Below are 15,997 nucleotides of genomic sequence, written 5' to 3'. Positions count from 1 at the left end.
TTGAAGAAGTTCAATATGGAAAACTCAAAGAAAGGGTTCTTGCCAGTTTTGCAAGGTATGAGATTGAGTAAGACTCAGTCGCCGACCACGGCAGCAGAAAGAGAGAAGATGAGTTCTGTCCCCTACGCTTCAGCCGTGGGCTCTCTAATGTATGCCATGCTGTGTACCAGACCTGATATAAACCTTGCCATAAGTTTGGTAGGGAGGTACCAAAGTGATCCCGGTATGGAACACTAGACAGCGGTCAAGAATATCCTTAAGTACCTGAAAAGGACTAAGGAAATGTTTCTCGTTTATGGAGGTGATGAAGAGCTCGTCGTAAAGGGTTATGTCGACGCTAGCTTCGACACATATCCGGATGACTCTAAGTCACAGAGCGGATACGTATATGTGTTGAATGGTGGGGCAGTGAGCTGGTGTAGCAGCAAGCAAGAAGTCGTGGCAGCATCTACATGTGAAGCGGAGTACATAGCTGCTTCAGAAGCGGCCCATGAAGGAATTTGGATGAAGGAGCTCATCACCGACCTTGGAGTGGTTCCAAGCACGTCGGGTCCAATGACACTCTTCTGTGATAACACTAGGGACATTGCCATAGCCAAGGAGCCTAGGTTTGATCGGAAGACGAAGCACATCAAACGCCGCTACAACTCCATCCAGGACCATGTCCAGAGTGGAGTAATAGATATTTGTAAAGTACACACGGATCTGAATATTGCAGACCCGTTGACTAAACCTCTTCCACGAGGAAAACATGATCAACACCATAATGCTATGGGTGTTCGATACATCACAATTTAACTAGATTATTGACTCTAGTGCAAGTGGGAGACTGTTGGAAATATGCCATAGAGGCAATAATAAAATGGTTATTATCATATTTCCTTGTTCATGATAATCGTCTATTGTTCATGCTATAATTGTATTAACAGGAAACAGTAATACATGTGTGAATAAATAGATCACAATGTGTCCCTAGCCAACCTCTAGTTAGCTAGCTCGATAGTCAATAGATGATCATGGTTCCCTGATCATGGGCATTAGATGTCATTGATGACGGGATCACATCATTGGAGAATGATGTGATGGACAAGACCCAATCCTAAGCATAGCACTAGATCGTATTGTTCGTATGCTCAAGCTTTTCTAATGTCAAGTGTCTTTTCCTTCGACCGTGAGATTGTGCAACTCCCGGATACCGTAGGAGTGCTTTGGGTGTATCAAACGTCACAACGTAACTGGGTGACTATAAAGGTGCACTACGGGTATCTCTGAAAGTGTGTGTTGGGTTGGTACGAATCGAGATCGGGATTTGTCACTCCGTGTGACGGAGAGGTATCTCTGGGCCCACTCGGTAGAACATCATCATGAGCTCAATGTGACTAAGGAGTTAGTCACACGATGACGTGCTACGGAACGAGTAAAGAGACTTACCGGTAACGAGATTGAACAAGGTATTGGTATACCGACGATCGAATCTCGGGCAAGTTCTATACCGACAGACAAAGGGAATTGTATGCGGGATTGATTGAATCCTTGACATTGTGGTTCATCCGATGAGATCATCGTGGAGCAAGTGGGAGCCACCATGGGTATCCAGACCCCGCTCATGGTTATTGGCCAGAGAGGTGTCTCGGTCATGTCTGCCCGTCTCCCGAACCCGTAGGGTCTACACACTTAAGGTTCGGTGACGCTAGGGTTATAGGGAATTGTTATACGAGGTTACCGAAAGTTGTTCGGAGTCCCGGATGAGATCTCGGACACCACGAGGAGATCCGGAATGGTCCGGAGGTAAAGATTGATATATAGGACGGATGGTTTCGGACACCGAAAGTGTTTCGGGCATCACCGGTAACGTACCGGGACCACCGGAGGTGGCCCGGGGGGTCCACCGAAGGGGGGTAACGACCCCGGGAGGTAAGATGGGCCAAGTGGGGAAGGGAACCAGCCCCTAGGTGGGCTGTTGCGCCTCCCCACTCAGCCCAATGTGCAGGGGAGAGAAAAGGGGTGGGGCAAACCCTAAGCCAGGTGGGCCTAAGGCCCACCAGGGGTGCGCCACACCCCTCCTCCCCCCTTGGCCGCCGCACCAGCCCCCATCTAGGGCTGCCGCCCCCCCAGGAGGGGGAAACCCTCAAGGGGGTGCAACCCCTCCCTTCCCCTATATATACCGGGCACTTTTGGCCATTGGGAGATAGACTTCTCCATCTCCCTCGGCGCAGCCCTCCCCTCTTCCTCCTCCTCTCTGCCGGTGCTTGGCGAAGCCCTGCCGGGAGACCTCGTCTCTCCATCGACACCACGCCGTCGTGCTGCTGGAGTTCTTCCCCAACCTCTCCCTCCTCCTTGCTGGATCAAGGTGCGGGAGACGTCACCGGGTTGCACGTGTGTTGAACGCGGAGGTGCCGTAGTTCGGCACTAGATCAGAATCGCTGCGAGTACGACTCCATCAACCGCGTTCTAGCAACGCTTCCGCTTAGCGATCTTCAAAGGTACGAAGATGCTCTTACCCCTCTCTCATTGCTGGTCTCTCCATAGGAAGATCTGAATATGCGTAGGAAAATTTTGAATTTATGCTACGTTACCCAACAAACCTTGCAAAATAAGAGAGAAAAGGCATAAGTATTGTACCGTGAAGTGAAATAACAGCCCAAATAGCAATGAATATCAACATGAAAACATGATGCAAAATGAACGTATCAATGTGCCGTCCTAAGTAAATTTGCATGTGTCGTGCTCTAAATCTTCAAATGAATATTTTGTTTTGTATGCCGAATCGCTCATGTAGTGGCTAGGGGCTATCAGTATCTTCCATGCTAAGTGGGTTATTCTCAAGATATGTGTTGATTCACTATCATTCACGAGAAAGTGGCTGGTAACTGGGATGCCCAGTTCCATGCTCAAAAGCCAAATCAAATTTAATGAAACAAAACTCCCCCAGGATTGGTGTTTGTATGGACGGTACCCGTGGATTCGGCCCGCCATGGATTGTGATCGATTGGTGGAGGGGGAGTAAAAGCTTTACTATTCTGTTTGGGAACCACCTATAATGTATTTAGCATGGAAGATATTGAGATCTTTTAGTTGTTACGTTGACAATGAAAGCATACCACCCAAAATTTTGATTCATTTCTGTTTTAAAAGCTCAAGTTCTGACACCTCTGCAAATCAATGCTTCCCTCTGTGAAGGGTATATCTATTTTACTATACCGTTGAGTCGTCTTCTTATTATAAAAAAGCACCAACTATAGAGAGCATAATTGTCATTCTGAGTGTAATGTGCATTGTCCCAAAGTACCACATTGTCTTCTGCATGATTGTGATATTAGTTATTCTGAAATATTTATTTCTAGTCTCCTTTAAGACTCCGAAGGAGCATATGCATTTATGTTTTGCTTCACTCTTAGGGGCTAGCGAGATACCACTCTAGTATGTCCGAGTCATGTGCATTGTGATCTCGTCATGATTTTCTGTTGCATATTATTCATTCTTAGTTGCTTGAAACTCTTCACATGATCGAATGATTGCTTCGTGCATTGTCTTTATAGCATTGCTTCAATACTTGTTGTACTCGTTCGTGGTTCATGCTTATATACATCTGATGAAGCAAAAGAGTTTGTCAAAGTTTTCTTTGTCGCGTCCAGTTCGTTGAACTGAATTGCTTGAGGACAAGCAATATGCTAAGTTTGGGGGAGTTCATACATCTCAAACGTATCGACTTTTCCAAACACTTTTGCTATTGTTTTGGCCTCATTCTTGCATGATTTGAATGAAATTAACCCGGACTGACATTGTTTTCAGTAGAGCTGCCTATATGGTTTTCTTGTGTGCAGGAAAATGGTTATTTAGGCGTCCCGGAAAATTCCAATAAAAATAGAGAAAATCCATGCACCAGGAGGAACACTGGGCCAGAAGATGGGCCAGAGGGGGGCCACCAGGCCTCCAGGCGACCTGTGGGTGTGGCTTGCCCCCTGGTCGCGCCGAGAGGCCGCCTGGGTGGGGTCCACCCCCTCTGGTGCCCTACTTTGGCTCCTATTTTTACCCGTGATGGAGAAATTCTAGAACAGAAGTCGTTTTGCAAGTTCTTGACGCGGAGCCGCCGCCACCCTCGATTCTTCTCCAAGAGAGCTAATCTCGGGGCTGTCGTGGCCTCCGGAGAGGGGAAATCGTCGCCATCATCATCACCATCACCACTCCATCACCCTTCCATGGCTTCTCCCATCATGTGTGAGTAATTCCATGTTGTGGGTGAAGGGGATGGTAGGGATTGGATGAGTTAGATCATGTAATAGTTCGTCGGATTGTTGGGGGCATGTTGTGTGTCATCTACTATGTTGTTTATCATCTTTGCTACTACTTGTTACTCTTAATGCTTGTCACTTAGGGCCCGAGTGCCATGATTTCAGATCTGAATACCTTATGTTTTCATGAATATATTTGTGTTCTTGATCCTATCTATGAGTAGTATGCACCTATTATAGTCCGGAACCAGCGATCCCAATGGTGACAGCTTGGGACACCAAAGGGGATAGACTATAATTTGAGGATTCCATGTATCCATTGATTGTTAATGCTTTGTTCTGGTGCTCTTTGATAGGAGCACCTTAATCTCCATAAGTTCCTTTTGGCCCCGTTGGTAGCGGGATGGTAGGACAAAAGATGTTGTGCAAGTTCTTATTGCAAGCACGCACGACTACCTTGGAATACATGCCTAATGTTTGACATTTGCCTAGATGATCATTACTTTTCTGTGTGCCGTGCCCCAAGTTAAATACATGATATCTCTCATTCATGACCGACCATCCATCTCCCTAGCCTACAGTGTTTTAATCCTGCTAGTCACAAGTTACTTTACTTTTGCTGTTTTACTTTTGTTGCTTTGCCACACTTATTTATGTTGCCACCATCACTTCCATATCACCGTTGCTACTAATATTTCGTTGCCAAGCAAATATCTTTCAGGTGCGGTTGAATTGACAACTCAACTGTTAAAGCTTATAAATATTCTTTGGCTCCTCTTATGTCGAATCAATAAATTGGGTTATCTTACCCGCGAAGACTATTGCGATCCCCTACACTTGTGGGTTATCAGTATCGCATAAAACCAAAGTTGTCAGAATCATGACTCAAGTCCTAGAATCTTAGGACTTTACGATCCAAACTAGCCCCTCCGATTCTACGATTTTGTTTATAGAATCTAAGTTTCTATGATCCTAGTAGTTATGATTCTACGATTCACGATCCTACCAACGGAGCTTCGATCCGATTCAGAATCACGATTCTGACAACCTTGCATCAAACCTTTCCTTACGGAAATCATCAAGGAAACAATGTTTTGACATCCATCATGCAAGATTTTAGAATAAAAAAATGCAGCGACTACTAACATAATTCGAAAATACTTTAGCATCGCTACGGGTGAGAAAGTCTCATCGTAGTCAACTCCTTGAACTTGCCGGGAAATTCTTTGCGAAAAGTCGAGCTTTCTAAATGGGGACATTTACCATCATCGTGTGTCTTCCTTTTAAAGATCCATTTTTACCTAATAGCCTTAGGACCATCAAGTAGTTCTTCCACAGTCCACACTTTGTTTGCATACATGGATACTTTCTCGGATTTCATGGCCTCGAGCCATTTGTCGAAATCCGGGGCCACCATCGCTTCTCCATAGCTCGTATGTTCATTGTTGTCCAACAACATGACTTCCAAGACAGGATTACCGTACCACTCTGGAGTAGTACATGTCCTTGTCAACCTACGAGGTTGTTAGTAACTTGATATGAGGCTTTATGATCACCATCATTAGCTTCCTCTTCAACTGGTGTAGGCGTCATAGGAACAACTTCCTGCGTCCTGCTACTCTCTGGTTGAAGTGACGGTTCAGTAACCTCATCAAGTTCCACCATCCTCCCACTCAATTCTTTTGAGAGAATCTCCTTCTCGAGAAATGACCCGTTCTAAGCAACAAACACTTTGCCTTTGGATGTGAGATATCAGGCATACCCAACTGTTTTCTTTGGGTATCCTATGAAGATGCATTTATCCGCTTTGGGTTTGAGCTTATCAGGCTGAAACCTTTTTGACATAAGCATCGCAGCCCCAAACTTTAAGAAACGACAGCTTAGGTTTCTTGCCAAACCATAGTTCATACGGTGTCATCTCAACGGAATTATATGGTGCCCTATTTAATGTGAATGTGGTTGTCTCTAATGCATAATCCCACAATGATAGTGGTAAATTGGTAAGAGACATCATCGTATGCATCATATCCAATAGGGCATGGCTACGATGTACACACACACCATCACACTATGATGTTCCATATGGCATAAGTTGTGAAACAATTTCCACATTGTCTTAAATGTATATCAAAATTGTAACTCATATATTCACCTCTACGATCACATAGTAGACATTTTATCCCCTTGTCATGATGATCTTCAACTTCACTCTGAAATTGCTTGAACTTTTTAACATTTCAGACTTTTGATCCATCAAGTAAATATACCCGTATCTACTCAAATCATCTGTGAAGTAAGAACATATCGATACCCACTGCGTGCTTCAACACTCATTGGATTGCATACATCAAAATGTATTATTTCCAATAATTCACTAGCCCGTTCCATCTCACTGGAAAACGAGGCCTTCAGTCATCTTGCCCATGTGGTTTGCATGTCTCAAGCGATTCAAAATCAAGTGAGTCCAAAAGATCCATCAACATGGAGTTTTTTTCATGCATTCTACACCAATAGGCATGGTTCACATGTCTCAAACGATTCAAAATCGAGTGAGTCCAAAGATCCATCAGCATGAAGTTTCTTCATGCATTTTATATGAATATGACCTAAGCATCAGTGCCATAAGTGGTACTATCATTACTAAATTTGTATCTTTTGGCATAAATACTATGAACGTGTGTATCACTACGACCGAGATTCAGTAAACTATTCACATTGGGTGCATGATCATGAAAGATATTATTCATGTAAACAGAATAACCCATTATTCTCTAACTTACGTGAATAATCATCTTGCAATAAACAAAATCAATATAATGTTCATGCTCAACGTAGACACCAAATAACATTTATTTAGGTTACCAGTCATCCTGAAGGCAGATGGAGCGTGCGATGGTGATCACATCAACCTTGGAAACACTTCCAACACACATCGACACCTCCCCCTTAGCTAGTCTTCGTTTATTCCGCAACTCTTGTTTCGAGTTACTAATATTAGCAACTGAACTGGTATCAAATACCCCGGGGCTATAATGAGCACTAGTAAGGAACATGTTAATAACATGTATATCTAATATACCTTTGTTGACATTGCCAGCCTTCTTATGTGCCAAGTATCTGGGATAGTTCCGCTTCCAGTGACCACTCCCCTCATAACACAAGCACTCAGTCTCGGGTTTGGGTTCAACCTTTGGTTTGTTCACTAGAGCGACAACAGGTTTATCATCCTCGAAGTTTCCCTTCTTGCCCTTACCCTTCTTGAAAATAGTGGTTTTACGAACCATCAACACTTGATGCTCCTTATTGATTTCTACCTTCGTGGTGTCAAACATCGCGATTAGCTCAGGGATCATCTTCTTCATCCCTGATATGCTATAGTTCATCACAAAGCTCCAACACCTTGGTGGCAGTTACTTTGGAGAACTATGTCAATCACTATCTTATCTGGAAGATCAACCCCCACTTGATTCAAGTGATCGTAGTACCCAGACAATCTGAGCACATGCTCATCGATTGAGCTACTCTTGTTCATATTGTAGGCAAAGAACTCGTCAGATGTCTCATTCCTATCAACAAGGGCACGAGCGTGAAATCCCAATTTCAGCTCTTCGAACATCTCATATGCTCCGTGAGATTCAAAATGTATTTGGAACATCGTGTTGTAAGCCTTAAAGCATGACACATTAAACTATCAAGTAGTCATAAAAAATGTCTCTGTCAGAAGTTCACAGCACCCACATACGATGCTTGAGGGGGGGCACACCAAGCGGTGCATCAAGGACATTAGCCTTCTGTGCAGCAATGAGGACAATCCTTAGTTTACGGACCGAGTCTGCATAATTGCTACTATCATCTTTCAACTTAGTTTTCTCTAGGAACGCATCAAAAATACACGGGAGCTACAGCGCAAGCTATTGTTCTACAACATACTTTGTGCAGACAACTTAGACTATGTTCATGATAACGAGCTCAATTAATCATATTACTTAAGAACTCCCACTCAACTCAATATCCCTCAGGTTGTTCGAGTGTGACATGATCCAAATCCACCAACCCAAGTCTGATCATCACATGAGATGAGGTGGTTTCAATGGTGAACATCTCCATGTTTATCATACCTACTATATGACTCATGTTCAACCTTTCGGTCTCCTGTGTTCCGAGTACATGTATGTACATGCTAGGCTCGTCAAGTTTAACCCAAGTGTTCCGCATGTGCAAAACTAGTTTGCACCCATTGCATGCAAACATAGAGTCTATCACACTCGATCATCACGTGGTGCTTCGAAACGATGGACTTTCGCAATGGTGCACACTCGGGGAGAACACAATTTTATCTTGAAATTTTAGTGAGGGATCGCCTTATAATGCTATCATCGTCCTAACCAAAATAAGATGCATAAAAGGATTAACATCACATGCAAATCATAAGTGACATGATATGGCCATGTACTTGTGCTTTTGATCTCCATATCCAAAGCATCGACACGATCTCCATTATCACCGGCATGACACCATGATCTCCATCATCGTGTTGCCGTCAGGGTTGTCACGCTAACCATGCTTCTACTACTATTGCTATCGTTTAGCGATAAAGTAAAGCATTACATAGCGCTTAATGATTGACACGCAGGTCATACAATAATTAAAGACAACCCTATGGCTCCTGCCAGTTGCCATATGCATCCACATGCAATTCGATAATAACTATTACAAAACATGTTCATCTCATACATCAAATATATTTCATCATGTATTTGTCCATATCATATCACAACATACCCTCCGAAAACAAGTTAGACGTCATCTAATTTGTTGTTGCATGTTTTACGTGGCTGCAATGGGTATCTAGCAAGAACAATTCTTACCTACACAAAACCACAATGGTGATATACAAGTTGCTATTTAACCTTCTACAAGGACCGCCACGTCGAATCCGATTCAACTAAGGTGGGAGAGACAGACACCCGCCAGCCATCTTATGCAACAAAGTCACATGTTATTCGATGGAACCGGTCTCTCGTACGTGGACGAGTAAGGTTGGTCCGGGCCGCTTCATCCCACAATACCGCTGAATCAAGAAAAGACTAAGGAAGGAAGCAATCTGAATATCAACACCCACAAACTCCTTTGTGTTCTACTCATGATGTCATCTACGCATAGACCTAGATTTTATACCACTGTTGGGAACACCGCATGTGATTTTTTTCCTACGCTCACCAAGATTAATCTATGGAGATCAACATGTCCGAGAGGGGGAGTGAATCTACATACCCTTGTAGATCTCTAAGCAGAAGCGTATATAACGTGATTGATGTAGTGGTACGTCTTCACGATCCAGTCGCGATCCGTCTTGATCTAGCGCCGAACGGACGACACCTCCGCATTCATCACACATACAACTCGATGTTGTCTTTGCCTCCATGATTCAGAAAGCGAGGGCGGAGAGGTAGATGAGTTCCCCGGCAACACGCCGGCATGACGGCAATGGTGATGGAGCTGTTCCGGCAGGGCTTCGCCAAGCGCTACCACGACGGACTAGAGGAGAAACAGATCTAGAGGGAGAAGGAGAGGCTGCGCCATGGCTTGTGGTGCCTCAACCCTCCCTCCCCTCACATATATTGTGACAGCCCGATGCCGACGTTCCAGAAGATTCCCTTTTCTTTCCATTTTCGTCGTGTGTCTATATTATTTTGTCGCATCATCATCGCATCATTCGCATAATCTGCATTGCATCAACATCTCCGTTGCCGCCAGTTTTCAAAACTTGCATCCGTTGTTAGTTGTCGGTTCTCGTCGTTGTCCGTTCTGAGCCCGACCACACACGCACGCGCCCGCGGCATCGTCAAGTCTTGTTTTCAAAAGTGTGAGTAAAACTTTCTCTGATCGGGGTGAAACTTGGCATGCGGTCGTGATTAGTTATAGCTAGCCGCCTGTCAAATTTCGTCGCGATCGGAGTCCGTCTGGTACCCGAACGGTCGACCGTAGTGGCACCGTCTCCGGTTATTCGTCGGACGTTTGTCGGTGTTTTTTAAATTCGTTGCCGCCCCGCCCGTTCTCCCACTCGTCCCTCTCGTCCCCGGATATCCCCTCTACACGTCCTTGTACCCATTCCCGCGTTCGGAATCGTCCGAATCCAACCCCACGGTTGGATCCGGAACGCGATTTCGCTAAACCTAGCCCCCCATTTGTCTATAAATAGCCCACGGGTAATTTTAGACAACAACCCTACCCCTTGCCTCGTTTTGCGCGCCACCTACCCCGAAACCCTAGCCGCAGCCTCCTCCCACCTCCTCCTCGCGCCGCCAGGCCCGCGAGCCCACGCGAGGCCCGCCGAGCCCATATGGCCGCCGCCCCGGTCTGCAGCCGCCGCCGCTTGGAGCCCGAAATTCGTGCAGCTCCCGTGCTGCCCGAGCCGCCGTCGCGTGCCGCCTTCCTCGCCGGCCGCCGCCTTCCCGTGCGCCAGAGCCCGCCGCCCTCGAACCCGCGCCGCTCCGCCTGCTCGCCCTGCGTCGCCTCCCACCGCCGCCTGTGTCCTGCAGCCGTCGGCCTCTGTCAGATCCCTGCGAGCCAACCGTCGCCGCCATGATGTGCCGCTGCCCGATGTGCTGTCGCCGTGGCCCAGTTCCGGTGCGGGATGGCCAGATCCATCCATTCCCATCTCGCTCCGGTGCCCCTGCGCTCGACGGCCGTCGTTGCCTCTGCGTTGACCGGCGTCGTCGTTGCCTCTGCGCTGGAACGACGGGAGGAGGACGAACCCCCAGCGCCTCGCGTGCGTGGGCTGGAACCCGCGGCCTGCTCCAGCCAGCGAGGCCAGGCCGGCCTCCCCCTCGGCCCAGTGGCGTCCCGCTCCAGCCGCTGGCGCCACGTGGGCCGTCGCCGCAGCGACCAGGCCGGCCAGGCCTATCGCCCTCCAGGCCTCGGCCCGCCTCGTCCTTTCGGCCCCAAGGTGAGCCCCTCTATTCCTCGCCCGTGGCGTGTGACTGCCCTGTATGCCATGTGTAGTTTAGGCCCATTAGGTAATTGGGATTTTTACGAATTAGGAATATTCCAGAAATATGACGATATTAAAACCTCCGTAGATTTCAAACCGAGTGTCGGATCGCGACGTGTAGCATATGTATCTTGTGTACCTTTTCGCGTAGAATCCGATTTCACAACTTGCATGTTTGTTTGATGTAGTTTTGCGTGCCGAATGCCTAGATATGTGTGTTGTTTATATTGTCTTGGTCCCCTGTTATTTTCTCGTGCGTGTCCGGGTTGTCCGAATGCCGTGGTAGAAATGTTCACATTTTAGGAACCCCATTTGCCATGTATTTTAGTGCGGTCATTGTATTTTTTTGCGTGTTGGGATTGCCGCTAGTATATTTTCCCGTGTATAGGTTATTTTCTCGCATTTACGTGTGGTATTAATTTTGTTGTGCAACCCCACATATTTTATATGTTTTCGGGGTAGAAAAATCCCATGGATTTTTCTGTGCAATTAGTTTTAGCTTTTGAGAAAATTAGTTCGCGCGATATTTTGCCGTGATGCCCTTTTGTTTAATTCGTAGGATTTATTCCGTGCTTCGTTTGAAGGAGTTGTCAACTAGGGAGTTGTTCTTGGGTGTTTATTCTAGCCCTGGTATTTTTGGTTGCAATAGAAATGCATGTTTAGGTGTGGTTTGATTGCTCTCAAGTTGCTAGAAATAGTGCTGATTTGGAGGAGCTGGGATATTTCTAAGTCTGGAATCTGTTATATTTTGTTGCTGTTTTGTTTTGCCTCTATCTTCTGATCTGTAGCTCTTTTGAAGTTGGTCCAATGGAGTTAGTTGTAGCCATTGTGTTTCTCTAGCATGCTGTGAATTTTCATGCCATTTGGAGCCCTGTAGCTATAGGTTTTGCTGCTGTCAATATAGCTTGAGATCAAAAATTGCACTTTCATGAGGTGTTATTTTCACTAAATCTGAAATAGAGTGTGAGATGCCATTTTGTGTCTTATTTCCATAGTGATCCGTGATGCCATGTTAGTTGTAGTTAGTTGTTTGTAGTAGTTATTCTTGCCCTATTTGGTGTCATGCCTTGCTTGAGTTTATCGTAGTTGTGTAGCCCGTAGTTGAGGGGTGTAGAAAATGCTATGTGGCTGATTTTGGCAGATTGTAGTCATTTCTTGTTTTGCTCGTAGTTTTTGAACCGTAGCTCCTATTTGATCGTGTCCTATATGAAACTTGCTTAGAATCTCGTGTAGTTTCATTTTCTCTTGCTGGTTGTATGTTTTGAAGTGCTTGTGACCGTCGTTGCACACATATTGCATTCATGCATCATATCTTGCGGTGCTTGTATCTTTTGATCCGTAGCTCCGTTGGAGATGTTCTGTATGTGTAGATTGCTTGCCGTGACGCGTAGAATCACGTGAACCTATTTATTTTGCTGTTTAACACCTAATTAAATGTGTTAGTTCAGATCTGGACAGAATTGTGAATTAACATGTGAGGTCGTCTCGGAGGTGCTATATGTCATTTCCGACCTCATTTAAAATGCCTAGATAGGTAGATTAATTGCGCTTCACCTATTGCCATGTTTAATCACATTTAATATTGCCGTGTATCTACTCGGGATAGAACTAAATAATTAACGTGGAGTTTCGTCAATATGCAACTCGTTGCATATTGAACTTCACTTAATGTGTAGTGTTTGATTCTGTGATTTGTCATGCGTGACTGCATGTATTCAGCTGCTCATGCATCATTTGTGTTGTGCATCGTGTGGTGAATCTCGTGTGATGATTATTGTTTCCGGTTTGCCTCGTCTCGATAGAGTTCCGCAAGCGTGTCGGATTGTGAGGACCCGTTCGACTACATCGGTTCGTCTACTTCACGGAGTCATTCTTCTTCCAAGCGGGATCTCAGGCAAGATGACCATTTCCCCAGATATCATTACTATCATTGCCATGCTAGTTTATTCGCTTCTATCGTTTATGTCTCGTAGCCTACCACATGTTAAATATCAGCCTCTCTACAATGCCATGATAACCTTCAACCTGTTCGACCTAGCAAACCACTGATTGGCTATGTTACCGCTTGCTTAACCCTGTGTAGCGTTTCTAGTTGCAGGTGCAGTTGCTTCCATGTGATTAAATGGGTTCCTTGTCATATCACCATATTAATTGCTATTTAATTTAATTCACCTATATACTTGGTAAAAGGTGGAAGGCTCGGCCTTTCTAGCCTGGTGTTTTGTTCCACCTTTGCCTCCTTAGTTTCGACTACCGGTGTTATGTTCCATAAATGAGCGCTCCTAACACGATCGGGGTTGTTATGGGGACCCCCTTGATAATTCGTTTTAGATTAAGGCTGGTCTGGCAAGGCCCAACTTTGGTACTACATTTGCCTAAACACCTAATAAAATTGCATAGGGACTTTCCGGACCCCGAGGATAATTTAATCAACCCCCGGGCCAGTGCTCCTCATGAGTGTTGGTCCCACCTGAGCGATGTCCGGCGCCCCTCTGGTCACCCGGAGGTCTAGCGATCCCGACGTCTAGCTCATCCGTCGTGTCCTGAGAACAAGGTACGCGACTCCTATCAGGATCGTCGATACGTCGGGCGGCCTTGCTAGATTAGTTTTACCTTTGACGAGATATCTTGTGCATCGGGATTCCGGTGATGCTTTGGGTAATCTCAGAGTTGAGGTTTTCCACTAGGGAATCCGACGAGATCGCGAGCTTCGTGATTGAGGATTTCTATGCGGCTTGTGGTAATTTGTGATGGACTAGTTGGAGCAGCCCTGCAGGGTTAAATCTTTCGGAAAGCCGTGCCCGCGGTTATGTGGCAACGTGGAAGCTTTGTTTAACACTGGTTCTAGATAACTTGAAGTTAACTTAATTAAAACTTGCCAATTGTGTGCGTAACCGTGCCTGTCTCTTTCGTGAGTTCCTTCTCCGACCGAGGACACGGTGGGGTTATGTCTGACGTAGGTAGGTGTTCAGGATCATTCTTTTGATCATGAGTAGTTCACGTCCGTTATGCGTAGATCTTCCCCCTCTTATTTCTGGTACTCGTAAGTTATCCACCAAATATATGCTTAGCCGCTGCTGCAACCTCACCACTTAACCATGCCTCACCCATTAAGCTTTGCTAGTCTTGATACCTTTGGAAATGAGATTGTTGAGTCCCCTGTGGCTCACAGATTACTACAACATCAGTTGTAGGTACAGGTAAAGGTTACTTGACGCGAGCGCGTTGATTGTTCATTTGGAGTTGCTTCTTCTTCTTCTTCTTCTTCTTCTTCATCGATCTAGGATGGGTTCCAGGCCGGCAGTCTGGGATAGCAAGGATGGACGTCGTTCTTCTTTTGTCGTTTGTTTTCGTCCGTAGTCGGACCCTGCTCTTACTCTTGATGATTATGTAACGTACTGCTGTGACTCTGATGTAGCTTGTGGCGAGTGTAAGCCAATTCTATATACATATCTCATATTTTCAGTACATGTACTTGTAACGATATCCATTCTTGCGACACGACGAGATGCGCTTCTATCCCTGACGAGGCCGTCGTGCCAGATTGAGGATAGGGTCGCATCTTGGGCGTGACATATATATAGGAGGAGAGGAGGGGGGCGGCGGCCCTAGGGTTCCCCTCCCTAGGAGGGGCAGCGACCCTTGGGGTACCTTGCCACCCAAGGCAAGGGGTGGCCGACCCCTTTTGGGCTTAGCCCTCCACATCTAGCCACATGGGCTTAGGTGGGAGTGGCGGCCAGCCCACCAGGGGCTAGTGCTCCCCCTATCACAGCCCATGGAGCCCTCCGTGGCAGGTGGACCCTCCCGGTGGACCCCCAGAACACTTCTGGCACTCCCGTCACAAAACCGTTAAGTCTTGGAATTTTTCGAAACTCGAATGCCAACTTCCTATATACTCCCTCCGTTCCTTGATATAAGGTGTATAGATTTTTGAGAAAAAATCCAAAATATAAGGTGTAGTGCGTTGCATCACTCGTGTGGATATTTATTTTAGAGATTTGATTACATTTCCTTATATCAGGCAAGCTCCTCTATTTTCTGATGTCAATTAGGGAGGTATAATCTCACAAAAAACTTGTGAAATTTCCCCTCCACATGCGTTCTTTAATTTCCGTGCCAAAAACTATACACCCTGTATTTAGGAACGGAGGAAGTATTAATCTTTACCTCCGGACCATTTCGGAGCTCCTCGTGATGTCCGGGATCTCAGCCGAGATTCTGAACATCCTTCGGTTTCCAACATGCATAAATCAACAATACCAAAACGTTACCGAACGTTAAGTGTGCAGACCGTGCGGGTTCAAGAACTATGCAGATATGACCGAGACACTCTCCGGTCAATAACCAATAGCAGGACCTAGATGCCCATATTGACTCCTACATATTCTACGAAGATCTTTATCGGTTGAACCACGATGTCAAGGATTCAATCAATCCTGTATGCAATTCTCTTTTTCCATCGATATGTTACTTGCCCGAGATTTGATTGTCGGTATCACCATACCTAGTTCAATTTCGTTACAGGCAAGTCTCTTTACTCGTTTCAAAATATAAGATCCCATGACTAACTCGTTAGTCACATTTCTTGCAAGCTTCTTGTGATGTCGTATTATCGAGTGGGCCCAGAGATACCTCTCCATCATACGGAGTGACAAATCCGAGTCTCGATCCATGCCAAGTCAACAGACACCCTCGGAGATACGTGTAGAGTACCTTTATAGTCACCCAGTTACGTTGTGAAGTTTGATACACACAAGACATTCCTCTTGTG

Source organism: Hordeum vulgare, chromosome 1H (assembly GCF_904849725.1).
Source record: "Hordeum vulgare subsp. vulgare chromosome 1H, MorexV3_pseudomolecules_assembly, whole genome shotgun sequence".
NCBI lineage: Eukaryota > Viridiplantae > Streptophyta > Magnoliopsida > Poales > Poaceae > Hordeum > Hordeum vulgare.
Note: the sequence above shows the minus strand (reverse complement) of the source record.